Here is a 23,398-nt window from a genome sequence, read left to right as displayed (position 1 = left end):
GAGGCGCAGCCCACAAGGATCTCACTGGAGATGGTAGACACGTCCCTGAAAAGGGCATATGAATTGGTGAAAAACATCCTTGTAAAGGTTGAAAACCTTTACCTCCCTGAGGATTTCGTGGTACTGGATACTGGAAAAGGAAAGGATAACTCCATCATCCTAGGAAGGCCATTCCTAGCTACTGGGAGAGCCCTAATTGATGTAGAAGGGAGGTCGCTTGTTCCACTAGCCTCCTTCAATTATATACTCCGGGCAATGATGTTCTTCTTAGCAGTACAGAGAGTTTTCATGGCAGCTAACTTCCCAACTATCTTTTCTGCACGACATCAAATTCGGGTTACATTAGCCAAAAAAATAATCAACAAATTACATCTATAAAATGAAAAATAATGCTACCTAGCTCGGATTAGATCTGACTTGGATTTCCTAAATCTTTCTTGGTGTCCAAATTAGGAGCTCGGCCCCAACACTCTTGGAACAAGGTGACTATACTCTCTTCAACCTCATTCAATTTGTCCAAACTCTATTTAATGACTACAGGGATCTCCTCCCAATACAAGCTAAAAAGAGGCTCATCCCTCTCATCCAGAAAGAAAGGTTGGACACCCTCAACAGCTCGGAATTTTGAAAAAGTAATGTTTGAAGTCATGGAAAGAATCATCAAAAATAGCAAATAATTTCCTCCCTTGGACAATTCGAAAGGAGATATATCCATGCTTCTTAGAACTAAAGGGTTTGGTAAGTACAAAGGGATAAAAGAAAACCTTAGAAGGAGGAGGGACACCGAGTTCACGGCAGAGGAGTTGATAAATTTTTAAGAAACTCCAAGAGTTAGGGTGAAGTTGGGAATGAGCAACATTACAAAGCCTAAGTACTTCAGCTTCAAAGTCGGTAAAGGGAAGGCTAACCCCCAATCTTGTGAAAAAATATTCGTACATGTATATATAATGGTGTTCCAAATTGTCAAGTAGGGGGAAGAAAATTCACTCCTCGGGATCAGTAACTACAATCTCATACTTACGCTCATCCTCTCGATCTACACATAACCTATGGTGCCTACGAAAGGTTTCGGCATATTCGTTATCAATAACAGGAACAACGAAAAGAACGGATACATCTACCTTGGTTAGATTGGACAAAATTTTAGACGACATGTTGAGAATAACTGACCGAGACATAAAAACTATACCTACAACACAATAAAATGGGATCATCACAAGAAGTTAGAAAGTCAGGTACAGCAACGAAAGTATTTAGACAGAGGCTAGGTCGTCTTCAATGAGACCAAAACTATTATAGTTCTTCCAACCTCTCATATACGAAACTAACACATCACATTATCAAATATGAAAATGGTGCCATCTTTATTAGATAAAGTAGCACCATTTGAGGGACAACACTAAGTAAAACTCTACAATCAGATTCACAGTGGCAACAACAATTAATGTTTAAGTTCAAGAAAGAAGCAAACTTTCAAAACTTCATTTTCGAACTAACAAAGAAACATTGCCAAAGTAACCAGAAAATAAAGCAACAACACATCACTCAGAATGTAGAGAGAAGTCCAAAATATTAAAGGAACCAACCTCGAAGGAATGCAAAGCGGAAAGGATGCACAACAACAGCAAGACATATACAATCTAAAACCTCCAATAAACGAAAAAATCCCAACAGGAATTCAAGATAAAGAAATCTTGAAAGAAGAAGAGGGGTTACGAAGAACTTTTTGAGAAAAAATAAAAATGAAAAAATTCAGAAAAAGAAGCGAAAAAGAAGAAAGAGAAAGGATTTTTGGTATTTATAAGATGCTCGGGGCGAAGGAGTAATTTCGTACCTCCTCATTTATGACAGCACGATTACCAAGGTAACTGTAGAAGTAGCATACAAAGACTACGAAAGGACATTACGTTTCAAAATTTTTACAAAAACACGTCGAGTACCCCACTTAGTCCCAATAAGCCAGTGTATCCGACATGATCTGTTAAGCGCACAAGGAAGCAACATGATCTACAAATGCTTGAGGCCGACCTCGTCAAGTTCGGGCTCAAGCAGTGGCACTGTTCATACCATGGCCCAAAAACATAGCCAGGCCCAAAATAATTAAAAGTCCACCCAAGAGAGCTGGCATCATCTACACCTATGAGGTCGGGCGCGACGACAGCAGTTTAGCCCTACTTATCTAACTAGCTCCTAAGATATCTCTCATTTCTCTAGAAGGAAGATATCAACAACTCCCCTAGAGAAAAGAAATAGTTGTCCACCATCAAAGGTGGAACTACACTAAAATGTAGTTATCTATTCTACTATAAATATACTGACATCAAGTATATTCAGAACCTATTCTACTAAAAAACATATTTTAAACCCTTTTTAACTTAAGCATCGGAGTCCCTTGCAGGTACCATCCTCCACCTCCTCACGAGGAACTCAGACTACAGCACCTTGGCACAAGTATAAGTCGGACGCTGCCCCAAAATGAGTCTGGACCTTAATTTCAGTCCCAAAAGTAATCCAGTTTCAAGTAACCCTCGGAACAATATGGTTTGTTAAATTTTTGAAATTAAATAACCTATAAAAAAATTAGTTAAAAAAAAGATGAAGCAGAGCATTATAACGAAAAAATATACACAAAGGTTAAGACGACACAAAAAACTAAATTAAAAAATAGAAACAAATAGCTTACAAATGAAAAAAGAGAAAAAAATTCCTCAAACCATTCATCCAAAATCACTCCATCAAAACTATCCTTAGTATTCTTACTACATAATTCAAGTCCATCATATACTAAACCAACTTCTAACTATTTCATAAAAATAACAGTGATACCTTGTCTTCATGTCCTTCTATAACAAACCCTTGTGGTTGATCAATATATACTTCTTCTACCAATTCTTCATTTGAAAAGGCATATTTCATGTCTAGTTGCTAGATCTTTCATTGCTTTTGTGTGGCTAATTAAATGAGTGCCTTCATTGTATCTACACGAGCTACAGGCGCAAATGTCTCTATGTAATCTATCCTAGGAATTTGCGCATAACCTTTAGCTACGAGCCTTGCCTTGTGCTTCTGAATAAATCCATCGAGATTAAGCTTAGTCTTGTATACCCATTTGACTCCAATCATATCTTTATTGAACGGCGATCTACCAGTTTTTGTGTGTTGTTCTTCTTAATCATCTTGATTTCTTCTTCCATGACATTTCTCCATTCTTCTTCCATGGCAAAATTACATGTTTCATATACATATTGTAGAGGCTTAGTTTTTTCTTGGAGGAAAATTAATGAGCCTACACTCTACATCAAGACGCAAGGTAATTCAAACACTCTCATAATTTCTTTGTATGTAGACGATCTTATCTACACAGAAAATAATGAGACCATGATCAGAGAATTCAAAGAAGAAATGAAGAGAATATTTGAGATGACTGACTTAAGATAGATGCACTATTTTCTTGGCATTGAATAAACTAAAATAAAGACAATTTTCATCTCGCAAAAGAAATACATTCAAAATTTTCTACAAAGGTTCAAGTTGAATAATTGTAAAACAGTATGTACTCCTCTAGTCCATAATGAAAAATTACAAAAAGAAGATGGATCTGGAGAGGCAGATGCTTTGCAATATAAAAGTCTCATTGGAAGTCTCCTTTATCTAACTACCGCAAGACCCGATATCATGTATGCAACAAGTCTATTGTCAAGATTCATGCAAAAGCCAAGTTAGAAGCACTATGGAGCTACAAGAAGGATCTTAAGATATTTACATGGTACAAAGGATTATGGCATTACTATAAAATTCTAAAGATCCAAAACTAGTTGGATATATCGACAGTGATTGGGCAGGCATGATCAATTGATGACATGAAAAGCACTTCTGAATATTCATTTATACTAGGATCTGGAGTATTCTCTTGGACATAAAAAAAATAAGAAATTGTGGCTCAATCATCTGCTGAAGTCGAGTACGTTGCAGCCGCAAATGCTACTAGTCAAGCAATATGGCTAAGAAAAATATTCGAAGACATAGGAGAGCAACAAGAAGAACCAACAACTATGTTGTTCGACAAACAACCCATTCCATCATAGTAGGACGAAACATATAGCTATCAAGTATCATTTTATACGAGAAGTTATATTGGAGAAAAAGATATAGATCGAGTGTTGCAACACAGATGAGCAACTGGCTGACATCTTCACCAAGGCACTACCAAGATCAAAATTCAAACTATTTTGAGAGATGTTTAGAATTACACAAATGTGCATCAAGAAGGAGTATTGATTATGCTACATATTTGTAGAATTTTCTAGAATTCTCACGATCTTGTTCATAAAAAAAATCTAGATATTATGATGGAAAAGTCTAGAAATTAAGTAAATAGATCAAGTACTAGAAATATCAAAGATTAGTATTTAGAAATATCTAGGTTAATATCTAAAAATATCTAAGACTTAAAATTATCTAGAACCAACTTAAGAAGCCTATAAATAGGACATCATAAAATTTATGGTAAAAACTAACAAACACAAATTTCACTAACCTTTGTACTCTTTCTTTAACATATCAATAATATAACTATCAAATTTTTTAAACTATTTATCCATAATAACTCCTTCATCAAAACTATCTTTAGTATTCTTACTCTATCATATACTAAATCAATTTTTAGCTATTTCATACCACTAACAAAAATTAAATTAAACCTCATTTGAATTTTAGTTTTCTAAAGAATGAATAGTGGTTATATGAAAATTAATATAATTAAGTTTTTTTATTTAGAAGTTGATTAACAGTTGAAGACTTGTTAGGTAAATAGCATTTCTCTTGCTTTAACGCTATTCTTTTATTGATATTTTTCTTTTAATATGTGTATAATTAGAGACTTCTAATTAGAGGTATTATGCTTTTCATTCATATCCTATGTTCGAGTAATGATAGTATGTTATTCTCTCCTCTCTTTTTTTTTTGACAATTTCTAATATTTTTTTCAAACATTCTCTTAAATACGATAAATTTAAGAGAAATTTTTCGTGTTTATCAGTGATTGGAGAGAATAAAATATTTTGAAAAATTATTCCGTATGGCAATCACTCTTAGTGGAATAACGTGTTTCGTGTACGAATAAGTTACCCATTAACTATTTATCGTGTAGTGAAGGATTAAAGGACCAAAATAACCCATGTTTTTATAGTAAATTATCTGAAATGACCAGCTCTTGCGATTGGTAATGGCTAATACCCGAACTTATAGGTAAACTTGGAGTTCTTGGACCTAAGCTGTTAATGCACGAAGGCCAATTTGTCCTTTCTCCTTATAGTTTGATATATAGAAAATGGGAGCTACTCAGAAAAAAATGTCTAAAACGTCTTTTTTTAAAGATATTTTCTAATAATTAAAATTTAACACATACAATCGATTAAATCGTGTTACTTTTGTTAAAATTAGGGCAAACAAATTAATTTGACCAAAAAAGTAGTAAATCAAATATTAAAGTGGTCTTAAATTAATATTATTTTTTATAGAATGAAAATGATTACAAATACTCTTATTATAAAAAATAACTAAAATACTCCTATTATATATATATTAATTTTAAGAATCCTAAATTTTAGTCCTTTATTTCTCTGTGTCATAGGGTTAGAATTTAGAATTTTCAAAATTATATATATATATAATAGAAGTATTTTAGTCCTTTTCTATAATAAGAGTATTGTAGTCATTTTTTATAAAAAAAATAATATTAATTTAGACAGGTTTAAGATTTGATTCACTATTTTTTGGTCAAATTAATTTGTTTGACCTAATTTTGATAAAAATAACATGGTTTAATCGATTATATATGTTTAATTTTAATTACTAAAAAACATCTTTAAAAAAGACGTTTTAGACGACTTTACCTGAGTGGCTCCCATAAAAAAATAGTTCAAATATTATTGTTACAGTTAGAAAATTATACGTTTTGCTCTGTTTTTCTTTCTTTTCTTTTTTGCTTTTTTTTTACTTATAATATTTTTATATTTGATAAAAAAATTATTTGTCAACTTTCACTATGAAAAAAAAGAGTTAAAGAACATCATGCCTCTTTAAATATTTATAATATTTTGATAGAATTTCTTTTAATGGCAATTTACTCATTTAAAATTTTTGGAAAAAAAATGTTACCAGATTACAACTTTTCAAAGATCCAAACGCAAATGCAACTTTTTAACTATATGCAAACCACAATAGGATACCACGGAATAGGGTTTGAACGTAAACCGCTACACCTTAGCACGGTTTATGTTGAATTTGGCCTGTGCATAAACCACTACACCCTGTAGCGGTTTATGTTAAAAGTGATGCGTGAAGAAACTCCGGTACCCTCTAGCAGTTTCTTCGAAAATTGGATGTCTATAAAATCCGCTTGAGGCAGTAGCGGATTATGCATTTAGAGAATTTCAAACTTTGTAGAGAGATAAATTAGTAAAAAGGTAGAGAGAAAAAATTGGAAATAGTTTGAGTTCCTTGGAGCAATCTCTTCAAGTGGGACCATGGCAGATGGACGGCGCTTATACTGACTTGACGGCAATATCAATGAAGAGGTATGTTTGTTTTCTTTTGTTTGGATACTTATGTATATTTATGTAGTATTCAGATTATATTAATTAGAAAACAGAACCTAAGGTATGTAGTTTAGAGTTTGAAAAGCAAAAATTAAAATATAAAAATAAATGTAGAGAATTTGAAGTTAGCTTTTTAAAAATTAAGATTAGAATTTGAAATGTAGGATTTATGTCTTGTTTTTAGTATTTGAAAATGAATATTTAGATTTTGAAAATTTTAATTTAAAATTTTGAAGGTTTAGGTTTTATTGTTTGAAATTTAAGAATTAAATTTTAAATAAATAATATAAGGTGTGTTGATTCAGGATTGAAATTTAAGAGGTAAATCTTAAACTTTAAATTTTAGAACCTAGGACTTATGGATGTAAAAGTTGGGCATTCGTTAGTTGTTGTAATGTTCATGCATTCATTGTATAGTTTAATATAAATGATGATACATGTTTCTCTTTTTGAATAAAATTTATATTAATAGTGATTATATGAGAACTATATTTAACATTTTAGTTAACTGATTGGATACATAAGGCAACCGTAATTTTTGTTTTGAATTATAAATTATAGTTAGGATCTGTAAGTGTTAGAAATTAATCAGGTTTTGGTTATTCTTTCTCATAACATGCAGCCAAGTCGGTGCATTTATAGCGTTCGAAGGCAATAGAATATGTCGTTGCATGATAGGATCATACCTTATCTCGAGAGGGCTGGTTTATACCACTTGGCGAGGTTGAACACGCGTTGGTTCTGGCTTGATGAGCCTTTGGTCAGTGCATTTATTGAGAGGTGGCATCCTGAGACCCACACTTTTCATATGCCATTCAGAGAGTGCACCATCACGCTCCAGGATGTGGCATATCAGCTGGGTTTGCCCGTGAATAGAAAGGCTATTTCTGGGTTCCTGACAGACTTCCACCTGCATATCGAGGGCGGCCGACCGGTTTGGGAGTGGTTTCAGGAATTATTTGGTAAGCTTCCGGCCCCGAAGAAGGTGAAGCAGTTCACAGTCCATTTCACATGGCTCCATGAGAGGTTCAGGGTGTTACTGGAGGATGCAAGTGAGGAGACCGTGCACATATACGCACGTGCATATATTATGATGCTGCTATCAACCCAGATGTTTGGTGACAAGAGTGGGAATCGGGTCCATATTCGATGGTTGCAATCCTTGACCCCGAAAGGTAGGAATTATGTTCGGCAGTTGGCCGATGGCTTCCAAGTTCAAGGTAGAGAAGTGTGGAGGATGTTGCTGTGTGTCGGAACTTGACGGTACTCGACGTGTAGATGGGTTTGTCGAAATATCATCATCACTGTCCCCACCAATGTCAATAGGATCTTCATCCGAATCATCCTCTCGCATCGCATTTTCAACTCGATCTAGTTCACCCTCACGTAAAATGTCCGGAATCGTACGAGCCGATGTAGCTACCCGACTGCAACAGATGGACGATTAGCCAACAAACAATCATATGCAACAACAGGCATCGAGGTAGAAGCATCCCCATTGTAGTCAATTGAGGATTCGGCGCCGATGCCCCAAAACTATCGATGCCATGTTCCAACTTCGCAAACAACTCGTGTATCCTCACTTTTGGAAAACTCCGCCGACAATGAAACAACACTTGCATATCTTCGTCGGACCCTATCACAAATGTTTCATATTTCACGCCAGATGACACAACTGCAATAGGAATCTTATAGAACAGCTTTTTCACCCACTTTGTCCCGCATACGCCCAACTTTTGCAATATACTAGTTTTCAGATCTAACAGCATATTCAACAACCGGATAAAAATACTCAGTGATTCTCTATCGGTAAACTTTACACCGAGACTTTTATTTTTTTTTTAATTTTTCTAAAGCAATGCACTAAGACTAAAAATCTCTCCTCACTCTCCATTCTAAAAGTTTTGAATGGAAATGACACTCTACACAACTTGTTGAGTATATATAGGCATTTTTCAAGCAGCCATATTGTGAAGAAATCGCAGTTTCTTCATCCACGCCATTCCTTCAAAAATCGCTACAGGATGTAGCGAATTCTGTGTTTACAAAAATCAAGATAAACTGCTATAGAGTGTAGCAGTTTGCGTTCAAATCCTATTCCATGGTACCCTATCGCGGTTTACATATAGTTGCAGAAGTTGCATTTACATCTGGATCTTTAAAAAGTTGTAATCTGATAACATTTTTCTCCAAAAGTTTTAAATAAGTAAATTGCCCTGCTTTTAATATAATAATACAAGTGGCTTTTTTATTTTTATCTTTTAAATACGCAGATGGTTAATTGATAATTACTCTCTAATAAACATTGTCATATTCTGTATTTTAGAATGAAAAACTATGGTAATGTAAATTCTCTCTTTATATATATATTACACTATTCATCGTTTATTTCTTAACCTTTTATATTCAGTGAATTGTTAAGTTTTATATTCTCATGAGCAAAAGTAATACAAGGCGAATTTTTTTTCATTCTAAAAGAAATTATTCTATGTATTGTTAACTAATATCATTAGATTTAATTCATTAAAAATATATATTTATATTTTAACTATTATTTTTTTATTAAATATTTTTATTTGAATAGCTATGTTATTTAAAGTATCACAAATAAAACATGATAAAAGCACAACTCTTTGTTTAATTTTTGCTTCTTCAATGGATTTGTAGTATGAACTAGGGTATGACCCGTGTTACATGCGAGTCGTGTGATTAATCTATTTTGTTATTTGTATGTATAATTTATTTATAGAAAGATAATATATATATATTTTGAAAGAATTAATTTAAGTAATATATATGTAGATTGAGTGATTATTTTTCATTATGCTTTTAATTTAATTATAAAAAATCAATATACAAAATTTAGAATGGTTAATATCAATAAAAAATTAATCATTTTTTTCAATACTTGACTAGTACTCTTAATACTAAGCACTAATTTCATTGTAAAATTTTAATAATATAAAAATAAAATACTAACATAAAAAATTGGCCCCTAATATTTTTCTAAAAATAAATGCACTCATGTTATTTCATACATAACCTTCTACATATAATCTTAATACCTTAAGCCTACTTTTTCATTGTAATTTTCTTATAAACTATCATATGTTGTAAGATTTTGTTATTATTTAATTATTAAATTTAAGATTTTATTTATAATATATTTAATTTATTATTAATTTTTATCTTAATTATGAGATATTATTATGAGTATTTATCTAAATTGGTCTTTAAAAAATTTTAAAGTAGATATTTTGATCTTTAACTAAAATTAATTACTTAATTAGTCCTCAACATTTTCTGGTATCAGGCAAATTGACCCTTCCGTTAGATTGTTCTGTTAAATCCTAACGGCGAAATCCAATGTGTCACATTAAACTGATGACACAGATGTTAAGTGACACGTGAGAAAGAAGACAAAGTGGTCCCTACTTGTATTGCACAAAAACGATAATGGAGAACTGCTAATAGCCATGAAACGACGTGTGAAATCAATTTCTTCTTCCTCTTGCCAAAACCTTCTATTATCGAATAGCAAATAACACAATAGAGAAGGCTATAGTTGTTAATAATGGCAACCGGAGAAAGTTGTGAAAGTTCATATTGGCGACGAGTTAAAGCTAGTGGTGACGGCAGTGTTAGCAGTGGTTTTTCCCGTGGCGCTAGGTTAAGAGTCGCAAGAGGAAAAAATCCAAGATGCTATTATGGAGCCTATGCCATAGTTATAAAGTCCAGAATGGAGTAAAACCCCAAAAGACTTTTCTTTGGCTGTCCTTTTTCCAGGATAATGTATCAATAATTTTAAACTTTTTTGTATGCAAAACTTGATTTCTAATAATGTTGTACCCTAAAACCTTCTAATTGTATGGGCAGGAGAAAATTTCGCACTGTGATTTCTTTGTATGTTTTGATAGGGTATTTCAATGTGAAGTTCATGGTGGAGAGGATGATGATGCTCTAGCGGGTAAGGTGAAGAAACTGAAAGAATTGGTTGATGCATTCGAGAAGAAGAACAAGAATTCTATTGAGAATAGATGATGGTTCGGATGCTGCAATAGTGTATTCTTTTTCGTTCTAGGATTTGTGGTCTGTCTTCTTGTAGGTAGGATTTAGGTAGATTGAGAAAGATTTTATCTTAAGTTATATAGTTGAACAAGTAATTACAGTGTTAGCTTTTGTTTATGCAACACTAATGTGTAAGTGTTTGGACAAATAATGAATGATGAGTATTTACTGAATGACAAAAGTTTTAGTAGAAATGAAATCAAATTAAACATACTTAGATCTAAGTACCATAATATCATTCCATATAACTAAAGTTTTAAACAACTACTAACTTCAACTAAGGGTAGCTAGTCTTTAAGTCTTTGCTAGGACTAATAAGTATTCCACCAAAAGGTGCACTGAAATGCACTATCAACATAAGAACCAAATATAGACAGACCACATTGTCTCAACAAAATGCACTAACAACATAACAAAATATCAAAAAGTTGTATTAAACTCATAAAACTACATTTACATAGTAGGATCAAATCTATTTTGGAAGCCTTAATCTAGGTGTTGGCATGAACTTGAAGATTCTTGAAGCTGTGCCAGAACTTGCAACAACAAGTGTATGTTTCAGGTGATGCTGATTGGATTGGCCTCTGTGGTGGTGCAGAGATAGCTGGAGCTGGAGAGGAAACTAGAGCAGACGGTGGGGTAGGTACTGGAGGAGGATGTATCAGACAAACAGGTCCTTAATGGTGATGCCAGGGCATTTTGGCCAGTTTCACTGACCTTTTCTTTACTGTTTTTAAGGTAGTTTCATGCATTTTCTTAGGAAATAAGCTAGTTTTGGGTAGATATTCACTTACATCTTGATTCAAGCATACATTGTGCACTTTACATGATTTCATGAGAATTTTGCATGAATTATATGATAAATTAGATGATGCATGATCCCATGATTAAGAGCAAGACTTTGATGCACTTTGTTTGATTGATTTCAGGCCAAAAGAAGAAGAGAAGAAGCCACGTTAGTGGCTACGTTAGTTACACTAACGTGGGCACTAACGTGGAAGGAAGGAAAGCCCCAACGTTAGGGAGAAAAGTTAGTGGCATTAACTTTGAAGAAAGGAAATAGAGCCAACGTTAGTGACACTTAACATTATCACTAACGTTGGACTAAGCTCATAAGTGGCCACGTTAGTTGCCACGTTAACTTAGTTAACGTGGCCTCTAACGTTAAGAAGTAAAGGGAAAGCCAACGTTAGTGACATTCAACTTTATCACTAACGTTGGCCAAGTCACAATAAGCCACGTTAACTCCCACGTTAACCTAGTTAACGTGGAAGCTAACGTGAAGAAACAAGGTGGTCGACAACGTTAGTGACACCAAACATTGTCACTAACGTTGGAAGGAACCCACACAAGCCCCAATAAGCCACGTTAACTCCCACGTTAACCTAGTTAACGTGGAAGCTAACGTGAAGAAGGGAGGTGATCGCCAACGTTAGTGACACCCAACATTATCACTAACGTTGGAATAAGCCCACACAAGTCACTATGAGCCACGTTAACTCCCACGTTAACTTAGTTAACGTGATAGTTAACGTGGGCAAAAGTCCCACTTGGCAGCCTGACCATGCCTTCTTCAAACAAGAATAACTTGAGCCACAAAACTCCAAATGAGGTGATTCCAGTGGCATTGGAAAGTAGGATTTCAGAGCTTTCCAAGCATATATGACACTACATGGTTGACACTAAATTTGAGGGAGAAAACCTGCCCCGAAAGTGCAATGATGAACATGGTATCAACCTGTATTAAGGCCAGCTGACCTCTTCACCTTCCAAGAAATGTAACTCGAGTTGTAGAGCTCCAAATGATGCGCTTCCAAAGGCATTGAAAAGTAGACATCCAGGACTTTCCAACAATATATAATAGTATGGGGTGGACACTATGTTTGAGCTCCAGAAACTGGCAATAATGAAGCCCTGATCACTAGCGTTATTGGCACTCAAGTTTTCCAGTAACGCTGGCAACTATGCCAGCGACCATGTCCACTTCAAACGAGCATAACTTGAGCTACAGAGGTCCAATTGAGATGATTCCAGTTGCGTTAGAAATCTGACATTCAGATCTTTCTAACGATATATAATACTCTATAATGGGCATGAAATTGAAGCACAAACAAGAGGCATCTTTTAAGCCCTAAAAACACCAACTGGGCAGCAAGTGCAACGTTAGCCACAATAACTTTAGCACTAACGCCACACTTGTAGCGTTAGTGTGGCTAACTTTAGCACTAACTTTAGCACCTGGACCTCAACTTGACCCACTTCTCTCTCAAGTCCACTTCAAAGCTCAAGCATGCAAGCCCACAATTGTCAACCAATCAAGACCACAAGAAGCATCTAGAATAGGAATTTTCATTTAATTGTAATTTACTTTTAATTTTATTTTATAATTTAGGAGAGCCTATATAAAGGCCTTAGTCTTTACATTGAAAATATCTTGGGAGGGGGGACCTGGAAATTCTGGAATGGGGGATTGAAGAGGGGTCTTCGGACTCCCTCCCCTCACACACTTTTCCTTCTCTTTCTTTTAGTTGTAATTTTCATTTATGAATGTTGAATTTTCAATTTCAGTTTGAATCTTCATCTTTACTTTTCTGCACTTTCTTTCTTTTCTATTTTTGTAGAGCAATGATAAACTAACTCTTTACATTGGGTTAGAGAGATCTATTGTGATTCAATGGATTAAGTGTAGTTCTTATTCTTCTTCTTCTTTCTTTTCTCTTGATTTTACTAGAGAGCTTTCGATCTTCATCCAATTGGGTAGTTATCTTAGAAAAGAAACTATTTATACTTAGATCTCTTCTGAACCTTGAAAGAGGAATGAAGAGATCATGCTAGAAATGCTTTCTCATGCTGGACCAAATTGGGTGTGGATGGATATGTGACTATAATCATTCCAACACATGATTTGGGAAATGCATGTGGTATAATCAGTGACCATACTTCATCTCTTCTCATGAGCAATTGACCAAGGAATTGGCTATTGATCAAGATTTGAGAGATTGAATTACAAGGAATTGTAATTCGATCACTTAAGATTGCCAAGGAGATCAATGAACACATTGATTGAGGAAGAGATGAGAATGAACTTGATCCGGAGGATTGCAATATCTCTTGATCCCAATGTTCATTTTATTTTTAGTTTTTACATTTACTTTTCTTGTCATTTTACTTTTCTGCACTTTATTGCTTTCTTTACTTTTCTGTCAATTTACATTTCCTTGTTACTTATCACTCCATTATGATTCGTCTAACTAGGATAATCAATTAATCATTGATTGCTTAATCCGTTAATCTCTGTGGGATTCGACCTCACTCTATAGTGAGTTATTACTTGACGACAATTCGGTACACTTGCCTAAGGGAAATTTGTTGAGAGACAAATTTTTCGTGCATCAAATGATTTCACCAGTCAGTCACTTAACCCTTACATAAATCCAAAACATGACCATAATATCACATATTAAATCAAAGAAATGCAGATAGCATCACACCAACATAATCACAAGAATATAAATGTAATGACAATAAAACTATAAAATTAATAACTATAAACCAAAAGAGTTAAATATGATACTGTGGTGTTTTCATTTTCATCAAAATGCTACCTAAAGTATGAATAGAATCAAATTATAATAATATTGGATGTTAGGATGCTCCAAATTATTCGGGACAACAAAAGTGAGCTACTTAGATTAACTTCAAGAATTTGTATCTAACTCACCTAGCTTGAAGAATTCATAACATAAACTAACAGAATTCTGTCTATACTATCTGTGCAAACAAGAGAAAGTGTGAAATGGAGTTGCTTAGTTTAGAAAACTCCATTTGAGGAATGGTTATCTAATTATTAAGAAATACTCATCACATCAAAATTATAAAGATAATTAGTTTTGATACCGTAGTTATATAATTAGATGTTGCTTTTAAAATTAAATTCATATACAATTATTAAGATATAAATTCACCTACAGACTACATTTAAGAATTTTTAGATAATTTTGACTAAATTATTGTTTAACACATTAATTATGATTTAAGAGATAAAATTCTAGCCTTCTACTATGTAAGCACCACGGTCCTCTTGTAGGAGTTGTAGAAACTATTTCCAACTTTGCTTCGTTTCACTGTCAACTATTGCATAAGCAATCACATAAAAGTGATTGTTTGCATCTTGAGCTACCACTGACAATAGTTGCCCCCATAATATCCTTTTAAATAACATCCATCCAACCCAATCAATGGTCTACATCCGGTCTTAAAGCTCCTTCTACAACCATCCAGGTAGGCATACAACTTGCTGAACAATGGTGGTAAATCAGGAATTGTTGAGATTAATTCCACTAATGCAGTGCTACCAAAGTTACTTTTGTGTATTTCCGTGAGGTAATCTCTTAATTTTTCATACCGAGTCCTCTCATTCCCAATATAGCTTTTTCTAGCAACCCTTAATGCTCTATAAATTATCTTGTCACTATACACCACATTAAAGTCTATCTCAATGTGATCAAAGGCTTCTCCGTGAGTCAGGTAAGTCTGGGTCAATAGCCTCTGCTCTAGTTTATCAGCCACCCAGTTCTGGTCAGCCATGTTAGAACCGAATTCCTGTGCACAAGTATGTTTAGAGTCATAGGTCTTAATTTGGTAGCACTTCCTTGCACTGTTCCAGGCACAATAAATCAGCCACGGACATTCATTTTCATTGCTATCACTCTAACTTCTCCGTTCAGCAATAGTATAATCCTTTAGAGCTTTCTTGAATTGTTTAAGTGTGGTAAACTCCATGTTCAACTAGAGTTGAACATCATCGAAGACTGCTTCCTCATTGAATTAGGGCTAATCAAAACATCTCCCTCATTGTCAATGATTAAGGTGTATTAAAACTCTCTGACTCAAAATCTGGATCATCAGACTCATCACTAAAGTTCTCACTCTCATCCATTGCTATACTATGTCTAGCACCTAAATTTAACCAGCCAGCATTAGGAGTAAGCCCAACAGTAGGAGTAGGCCTAGTAGTATCATTGGACCTAGCAGTGTTATTGGGCCCAATAGTGTGTTTAGGCCCAACCTTCTTCTTTACATTTTTCACAAGTTTCTTCTTACCAGCCTTCTTATCTCCTTTGCCATATTTTCTCTTTGTTATATTCATGAGCAATTCATCTTCATCATCCTTGGTATCATCCTCAGCACTTTCATAGCTATCATAGCTATCACTATCAGAGATTGGTTCATCAGAAAAGACCTCGGCCTCTCTATCATCATCAGTGTCTTCTTCATTTATGTTGTTATTAACATAATCTCCCTGACCAAAATTCATCTCATCTTCTTCCAAAAAATTAGCATCGTACATAATTGGGTGATCAAAAAACAAACATAATTCATCAGGAGCTCTTGGATCATACCAATACATCTTCTTGTATTCATGGTAACCAAGCTCTTCAAACATTTTCTTCAAGTCAAAGTAATTCAATAAGTCCAGATCCATCAGAGAAAATCTTTTTACATTGCCATTAAGGTAAAGAAGTTCACCCTTGTTATCTTTGATAATGCTCCCCCCATGTTGAAAGACAGGAATAACCCAATCAGTCATCTGTAGTTCACAAAGATAGAATAACAATATCACAGTAAGAATACTAAACATTATCCTTAAATCAGAAACTTCTACATAGCAATGGCATACCAAACCCTAACTTCTCTTATTTGGATAAAATTTTATAATCAGATCAATCCATGGATAAGTTGTGTTTATCATAAAATATTGCATCTTTTTTTATGTTAACCTCATATATGTATGCACTACAACACTTATCAGTAACCCTTTTAAAAAAGTATCAAAGAACCAAAAAACACTTTTATTTCCAGCAACTAATAGTATGCTAGCAAAAACAACTACTCAAGGATCACACAGTTAAACAATGGCAACAATGATCAACTATACCATCAATAACTTAATGGAGAAGGGATATTGAAAGAGAAAAATCGTCGGCTAAGAATTTTCTTCTCGGTTAGAGGAAATAACTTCATTGCAAGTATAGTTCTCAACCGACAAGCAATGCTCAAATCAAATTTAATATGGTTGTCACTAGTTCAACCCCAATAAAATAACCGAGAGTATTAATCCCGGGTCGTTCTCCCTAGGAATTACAATGAAGTGCTTTATTATTGTCTATGAAGGGATGTTTTAGGGTTTTTGTAATAAGGAACAAGAAATGTAAATAAGAAGAACTAATAAAATAAAGGAAAGAACTCTTGGATAGACATAGGTAATTGAGATCACCATCCTTGTCTACAAACCATACATTGATAATTATGAGGGACCAACCCATTAAGTCTACCTCTATACTTGAAGTAAGTATAATGTCAACCTCAAAGCATTAAGTACGTCAAATAGACTTGATCAACATCAACCATAAGTCCCAACCTAGCTATTAATTAGCTTAACAGTAGGTCAATGGACAACAAATTGACCACATAAGGTTCTCAAATCACCAATTCAATGAGACCTAATGACTCAAGGTCACTCAATTCCCTTAGCCTAGGCCAAGAGTCAAGAAAACTACTCAAAAACTAGAGAAAACATTTCAACAAACACCTAGAGTGCAATAAAAGTAAACATCATAAAATGCAAGAATTAATAAAAGCTATAACTAACATGAGCAAGAAATTAACAATAACAATGAAGATAAACATAAAGAGACATAGAAAGATAAAATTGCATTAAAAGGAAATTAAAACCAACAAGAGTGCATGAACATAAAAAATGGCAAAATAGGAAAATTAACAACAAGAACAAGAAGAACAAAGATGTAACAACAAGAAATTAAAAAGAAAAACTAAATCAAAACAAGAATTAAAAGATAATCTAAGAGAATTTAACCTAAACTACCCTAAATTCTAGAGAGAAGGGAGAGCTTCTCTCTCTAGAATTCTACCTACAACATGATGGAAACTACACTATGGTCCCCCCCCCCAATCCCTTGCCATCCTTGGGTTCAAAAGCATCAGAAACGAGTTGGATTTGGGCCTTCTTGAGCTTAGAAATCGCCCTCAACGTTTTGCCTTTAGTGAAGTCACGTGACCAACATCACGCGTGCGCGTGGATGACGCGTGCGCGTCGCTTGATGATTCTCTGGTCACGCGTGCGCGTGGGTGACGCGTGTGTGTCGCTGGCGAATCCCCATCTCATGCGTACGCATAGGTGACGCGTGCGCGTGGCATTCAGTTCAGCAAATCCTCAATTCTTCATGAATTCTCTATTTTTGCATGCTTTTTCTTCATTCCTTTAACCCAATCTTTCCCTTCTAATCCTGGAATCACTTAGCAAACATATCAAGGCATCGAATGGAATTAAAGTGAATTAAAATGATCCATTTTAGGGCCTAGAAAGCATATTTTTACTCTTAAGCACAAATTAGGATAAATTTACAAAACCATGCTATTTCATTGAATAAATGTGAAAAAGATGATAAAATCCCCTAAAATCAACACAAGATAAACCAAAAAATTAGAATTTATCAAACCTCCCCACACTTACCCAACCATGTCCTCATGCTAAACCAAGAAAGACAAGAGAAGGGGTATGAACATTTATTCAATGCAAATAAACTAAATGCACCTATCTATATGAATGCAACTAAATACAAAATGATTCTACCTACTTGGTTAAAAGTAAATCAATCTCCAAGAACATATATGAACAAGTAGGGCTAAGGTCATATGATGATTCATGAATCCTACCAATTCAAATATCAAAATGAAGTTCAAATAGACTTGCAAGAAGAAAGCTCATGAAAGCTGGGAACAAGGAATTGAACATCGAACCCTCACCGGAAGTGTATCCGCTCTAGTCGCTCAAGTGTATAGGGTTGATTCACTCAATTCTCCTCTAATCATGCTTTTCAAGATTTATTTTTCTTCTAACAATCAACAATTATTCAATGCATGCATACAAATATCATGAGGACTTTTTCATAGGTTGTAATAGGGCTAGGGTCAAGGTAGGATGCATATGCACTACAAGAAAAATCACTTTTAGCGGCCATTTATTTTGCTTTTAGCGGCAATAAAAATAGCCGCTAATACATTTACCGGCAATTAGACATTAGCCGTCTTATGCTTCGCCGCTAAAAGGTTTTAGTGACAATTATAACATTTGCCGGTAAAGATCTTTTTAATGGACGCAAAAAGTATATAACTATTAGCGGCCATTTTCTTGGCAATTTATATGGCCACCAAAAGTAATCATAAGATTACAATGTTATTCACTTTTAGTGGCCATTACTATTGCCGCCAAAATCCATTTTACTGGCAATTTATATAGCCACTAAAAATAATTTTAAAATTATAATGTTATTCACTTTTAGTTGCCATTATTATTGCCACTAAAATCTTACGACTTTTGTTAGATATATTATACTCGTTTTCTTAGAAGTACCAAACTATCTTTCTTCTAGAATCAAATATATATTTTTTCCAACAATTATTATTATTATGCATAATATAAATATACTGAAATTAATTACTATAAAATGAAATATTTTATTAAACTCAAAATATTAATACACAAATTTCTTTTAAAAAATAATAAATCATGTTACAAATCTAAACAACAAAAAATGCTACAAATTACAAATCTCCACAAGATCTAGATGCTATTCTTTCTCCTATCTTCAACAACCTCTTGTCTATCTCCCAATTTCCACATTTTGCTTTTGCAACTAAGGGTTCCTCCACAGTTGAAAGGGAATTAATTTGAAGAGCGTGACCTTGATCCCTATGCCAAGAAAGAAGATGTGATTAGATGTCATACAAAAAATAGAAATAGAACAAAAATACAGTTGCTCAATAACTAATCTAAATTATTTCTTAACTAGCATTTCTAATGAGGTATTAAATTTGTCCATGTTACAAAGAATGGAAATATATAAAAGATTAACAATATAACAGTGTATAGATCATAATGACACCAAAAAAAAATTCTCCACTGGTCGAGAACTATTTACCACAACAAGATTTTTCATTTCATTAGTGACTTCCCGCAAAAAAATGTCTTTGACGTGTCCCCATGATATCCCTGAAACATACAATTAGCAAAGCATACAATTAATTGATAATTAACAATAATAAAGAGGAATCAAAGAGAAAGCAGAAGATCAATTACTATGCAAGCAGAAGGACTAATGAGGAAAATATATATATATATATATATTAGTGTGAAAGTAGGATCCTAATATTAAAAAGGGACAAAATGACCCCATGACCTTTTCAGGGCTTTAAGTCTCTCCCTATCACATTCCACTAGGAGTTTAACTACCCTATCATGCTGCTTATTCCCCCTCAATATTGATGCAGTATATTTTGACACACTATCCTATACTACCCTGGCCCTTTCTACTCCTTACTTGGACCCCCTTCATTCCCCTCTTTATTTGTTCTTTTATGTACTCTACTAATAGGTGGTGCAACATATGAGGTCCTACCAGATTATGTATACACTTTACTTTGAGATTACTAATTACTTAATCCCAATCCTAAGCACTTTCTTGAACATGCATATAATTATAATTCTTAAAACAGCGAGAATGACAATTAAGAATGTAGTTCAAGATGATTTCCATTTTCTGGATATAAGAGCATACACCGAAAGGCAATCAAAAAAGTGATCTGTTCACTAAATAAATTTTCACCAGGAAATTAGAAGCATACATTCAGGTATACTGTCACAACAATATTAATAATGTCACTATTCTGCAGAAAAGAGATAAGTGTCATCGGCTTATGAGTGATATGCATACCAAGGATAAAGTGAAAAAATAAATTAATAATTATGTATATAGAGAGAGGCTTGTGAAACCTGTAACTGCCTAGAATCGGGTATTCCATGGCACATGCACTCATTAACTGATGTGCACACATTTTTTGGAAATCCACCATAGCCAAGGGGTGAGGGATAAGCACCAGCATCAATTATCATCTGATGCACTGCTTTATCAATTTCATTAGTTGTAACAGACGGCTGACAATATAAACAAAAATAACATCAGATATAGAAAGAAAAGATGTGTACACTACTTTACATAGAGGCATCAGACAGAATGAAAAAAACATATCAAACAAAAATAACATAACTTGCCACTTGAATAATTAAATTAAAATCCAAACAAGGTCAACTAAGTAAAGGTTCTTTTGATCCATAAGATTAAACTCCTATTGTCATTTTAATATTTATTATGAATTTGCTGACATAGTCATGATGCATTAGTAGATCCATCTAATAGCAAGACTAACATAACTTACAAAGTGAACAACTTTTGAAATCATCAGAGAGCCATGTGATGGTGCTTATAAACTCAAGTATCAAAGTGAAACTGCTATGGATCTTACTTAGTCCAGCAAGTTTTTTACTTTATCAGTGGTTAGCTTTAGCAGTCGGTTAAACTTCCATTGTGTTTTCAAATCTCCCTCAAATAATCACCACTAGGGTGCAACAATACCCTGAAGATAGGCCTACAATGGCTTCTGTGATTCTCATGTTAGGAAGTGAGATAGATTTAGTTGAGCCTAAAGATCCCGGCTTCTTTCCCAAGAGGGTTTCTATCAAAGTGAATTCACAGCCACATCAATGTGAAATATCTACAAATGATGAATTAACCAACCTCATTAGATGGCTGGTGAATTCATCAAATTTGCTGTGCAAGTTACATGAAGGCACTTTTGTAAATTTGCAATTGAAGAACTAGTCTTTCAAAAACTGTTTTGGTGCTATAGAGTTTATTAACTGAATATGCATAAAAAGTTAATCATAGAATTTTCTTAAAATGAAGAGAAAATGCATTCTGGCATATGTTGAATTGATGATTATTACAACTACACATTTTACATTCAGATAATTATCAAGAACACATATTAATTAATATTAATAGGGGGTGTGTGTGTGTCTATATATACCTTGCTGAGAAACTGGGAAATCAAAGTTTTCCAGAGATTGACCTGCTGAACTTGTGCCAAATGGCTTCAAATCCTTCAAGTTCTTGTATGCTTGCTGCTTTATATTTCCACCCAACGCAGCCATTCACATGTATAAGTCTTTTCATCAAATTAGGCACTATATAATTATGATCTGATATTGAAACAGTGGCAAGTGTTCTCATTCATACTCATATGAACAAGCCGCAGAAGAGGATATAGAAAATACAAACCTTGCCTTCCGAATTCAAAGACTCTAGGCTGCAAAAATTTTGGCCATCAAATGAAATTGCTACGGGCTCATAAATGGAATTTAAGACAAGGGATGTTGCAAATTTATTGGTTGCTCTGCTGTGGTGGGAAGGACCTCATGCGGTGGATTATCATAATTGAAGAAGGCAGAGAAGTGAATGTGGCCGTCCATCATCAGATTAGGGTACTCAAAAGGATACTTTTGGCTGTTATCTTTTAGGATCAAAATCAAAATCAAACACTTAAACACTTACAATGCATCAAATATCTTGAACCATGCATAGCTGAAGTATCAAAATCAATCATCAAATCATTGTGAGGGAAGTATAAGATTAATCTGCAAAATGTTCACTCCCTTAAGCGCTTCACATCCTAGAGCTCTTAAAAGAAACTGAGATGATGCACTGTCCAAACCAGAAGTGGGTTCATCCAGGATCAGAAGTGAAGGTTCCATAACCATTTCTAATCCGACAATTACATGCTTCCTTTGGCCGCCAGAGATCCCTTTGCTTTTCCAATGTTCCAACCAAGGAATTCCTCACAGACTGAAGCCACAAGAATTCAATAACTCTTTCAAGAACTAGAACTTTTTCTGGTTTTGACAAATCAGCTGATAACCTTTAACATTAACAAAAAAATTCACTTGAATAAGTTCATTTCTAGCACTCAAAAGTAACAACATAGTTCAGTTAGAATGTGCAGAAATATAATGTACCTGCATTGTGCACTAATCCATAGATTCTCTTCTACTCTCAAGTTTCCATGAACTACATCATCTTGTGTCACAAAGCCAATAATTTTCTTGAAGGAGTGGATTGATTCATTCCTTCCATTTATAAGAATCGAACCGCTCGTGAAGCATCCAAAGGCCTTTCCATTAGATAATATTTGGCTGTTATCCCAAAATAAAAAACAAACACTTAAACACTTTGATTTTAGCTTGATCTACCAGATTCATTAGGATCAAGCAAGCAAACATAGCAAAAGTAATAACACAGAGAGAGAATCACATGCTTCTGAATATTCAAACCAAAATAAAAAAATAAACGGAGAAGATCTACCGGCAGCGACGATCTTGTGCGTCTACTTGAAAGAACGGCGGCGGTGCAAGCGGCGGAGGTGTTGTGTTGCGACAAGAGCAACAATGGTGGCTGGAAGACCTTGGCGATGTAGATCTGAGACAAACAACGATGACAGAGATGCAGATCTGAGGTGAATCGAATGCACACAAAGTCCAAGGAGTAGGATGATGAACGACGGCTATCGGCAATGGTTATGGTGGTGGTGATGGTGGTCGGCGATGGCAATGGTTACACGAGTTAACCCAGACAATGGCTACGTGAGTTAACCCAGCCCAGTAGCAAAATCAATCTTTCATTGATGAAGAAAAGAGAGAGCGAGAAAGCGAAGAGAAAAAAGGGATGGAGAGGGTTTGGGGAAGCTTACAGGTGAAAGAGGAAGGCGGCGCTTTGTGTAAGAGTGAAATTTTCTTTACTTTTTCTGTACGTGTTTTC

General features: G+C 34.4%; 1 long non-coding RNA gene across 4 annotated transcripts; it reads right to left on the bottom strand.

The window, feature by feature from the left end:
* Nucleotides 1-19,187: 19,187 nt before the first annotated feature.
* LOC107639573 (uncharacterized) lies at nt 19,188-23,398 on the bottom strand. Of its 4 annotated transcripts, none has more exons than XR_015880708.1 (7): nt 22,946-23,398; nt 22,600-22,776; nt 21,615-22,502; nt 20,521-20,682; nt 20,373-20,414; nt 19,670-19,740; nt 19,188-19,440 (listed from the first exon to the last, which is right to left on the bottom strand). It is a non-coding gene; the product is annotated as an uncharacterized LOC107639573 (long non-coding RNA). The 4 variants fall into 4 exon arrangements; XR_015880707.1 differs by lacking the exon at nt 20,373-20,414 and having other exon boundaries at nt 21,615-21,786; nt 21,866-22,502; XR_015880709.1 differs by lacking the exon at nt 20,373-20,414 and having other exon boundaries at nt 21,615-21,752; nt 21,866-22,502.

This window comes from Arachis ipaensis, chromosome B4 (genome assembly GCF_059453495.1).
Source record: "Arachis ipaensis isolate K30076 ecotype BB chromosome B4, ASM5945349v1, whole genome shotgun sequence".
Taxonomy (NCBI): domain Eukaryota; kingdom Viridiplantae; phylum Streptophyta; class Magnoliopsida; order Fabales; family Fabaceae; genus Arachis; species Arachis ipaensis.
This window is presented reverse-complemented; position numbering and strand designations above follow the sequence as displayed.